Here is a 2,382-nt window from a genome sequence, read left to right as displayed (position 1 = left end):
CCGAGGTAAGACATTTCTTGTAGTTGGTTACCAGGTTTGCACACATCTTGGGAGGGATTTTGGTCCACTCTTCTTTACAGATCTTCTTTAAATCCTTTAAGGTTTCTTGGCTGTCGCTTGGCAACTCGAAGTTTCAGCTTCCTCCATAAATGTTCTATAGGATTAAGGGCTGGAGACTGGCTAGGCCACTCCATGACCTTAGGGCCAAGTCACACCATCAAGAGTGCGTTCCAGTGCATTCAGCCTGTGGAATGCACTGGAACGCAACCCGGCTGGTTCAGTTTTTTGGGGGGCGGGAGAGGGCATGGCGGTGCATTGAACTCAATGGCACCGCAGCCACACCCCCCGCCTGCAGTGTGATCACTGGCACCCGCACGCGTGGCACATTAGTATATAGTGTTTGCAGCATTTTTTGCAGATCGCACTGACCCAGAACGTGAGCACTAATGTGCCACATGTTCGGGTGCCAGCGATCGCACCACGGGCCGGGGGCGTGGCTGCAGTGCAATTGAGTTCAATGCACCGCCACACTTCCTCCTGCCCCCAAAAACACTGAGCTGGCCGAACGCTCTGGAATGCACTCCTGATGGTGTGACAGGGCCCTGAATGTGCTTCTTCTTGAGCCACTGCTTTGTTGCCTTGGCGGTATGTTTTGGGTCATTGGCATGCTAAAAGACCCATCCATGACCCATCTTCAGTGTTCTGGCTGAGGGATGGAGGTTCTCATCCAAGATTTTACAATACATGGTCCCGCCCATTGGCCCCTCAATGCGGCAAAGTCGGCATGTACCTTTAGCAGAGAGACAGCCACAAAGCATAATGTTTCCACCTCTGTGCTTGACTGTAGGGATGGTGTTCTTAGGGTCATAGTCAGCATTTTTCTTCCTTCAAACACGCGAGTCGAGTTAATGCCAAAGAGCTCAATTTTGGTCTTCTCTGACCGCAGCACTTTCTCCCAATCCTTCTCTGAATCATTTAGATGTTAATTGGCAAACTTCTTCAGATGGACCTCTACATGTGCCTTCTTGAGGAGGGGGACCTTGTGGGCGCTGCAGGATCTCAATCCATGGGGTGTATTGTGTTACCAATAGTTTGTTTGGTGACTGTGGTCCCAACTGCCTTGAGGTCATTCACAAGCTCCTTCCGTGTAGTTCTGGGCTGATCCCTCACTATTCTCATGACCATCCTTACCCCATGAGGCGAAATCTTGCATGGAGCTCCAGACCGAGGGCGCTTGATGGTTATTTTGTATTCCTTCCATTTGTGAATAATCGCTCCAACAGTTGTTTCCTTCTCACCGAGCTTCTTGTAGCCCATTGTAGCCCATCTTGTAGCTAGTCTTGTAGCCCATTCCAGCCTTGTGCAGGTCTACAATCTTGTCCCTAACGTCCTTTGACAGCTCTTTGGTCTTGCCCATGATGGTAAGGTTTGAATGGAAGAAAGAGATTCTGTGGGCAGGTGTCTTTTTTACACATAAGAAGTTGTCACATAAGCATGTTCTTATAATGACAGGACTAATCTGTGTACCACATAGCCAGTCTGTGGAAGGAGCCAGATTTATTGTTGGTTGGTAGGGTATCAAATACTTATTTTACTCACTGAACTGCAACTCTATAACATTGTATCATGTGTTTTCTCTGGATTTTTGGTTGATATTCTGTCTCTATCATGTAAAATACACCTATGATAAAAATGATAGACCTTTCATTTCTTTGTAAGTGGGCAAACTTACAAAATCTGCAGGGGATCAAATCCATTATTTTCCTCACTGTATATGTAGTCAAAGTTTATCATGAGTGTTTCTCATTAATAACCTAATAATATATGTATTCAAGGATTATTATACATGTGTGATTCGTCTTTTTCCAAATTGAAATTCAGACAAGGGCCTCTTCCCCACAACCCTGAGCGGGTGGTTGTCGGGGTCTGCAGGGGGGGCTTATCTAAATCTGGGGGTACCCTTTCCTTAAGGGGGCACCCACATCCCACTCCGCTCCCTCGTGAATGAGTAAAGGTGTAGTTGTTACCGCTACTCATTCACCAAATAAACATTCATAGTTACATAGTTACATAGTTACATAGTATTTGAGGTTGAATAAAGACATTAGTCCATCAAGTCCAACCTATTAGGATCTCGTTCTAGGAGTACCTGTACCCCTGTATATTGCGGTCCCTTAAGAAATCGTCCAAAAGTTTCTTGAACAATTCCACATTATTTGCTGAAATCACCGCCTGTGGCAGTGAGTTCCAGACCCTAACTGATCTTACTGTGAAGAACCCCCTTCGCCCCTTGTGCTGGAATTTTTTTTCCACCAATTTTAGGTGGTGGCCTCTAGTTTTTGTAATGGAGTTAATTTTAAACAGTTTATCGCTAATGTTGCT

The sequence above is a fragment of the Nanorana parkeri genome, unplaced genomic scaffold (assembly GCF_000935625.1).
Source record: "Nanorana parkeri isolate BGI_ZX_2015 unplaced genomic scaffold, ASM93562v1 scaffold289, whole genome shotgun sequence".
NCBI lineage: Eukaryota > Metazoa > Chordata > Amphibia > Anura > Dicroglossidae > Nanorana > Nanorana parkeri.
This window is presented reverse-complemented; position numbering follows the sequence as displayed.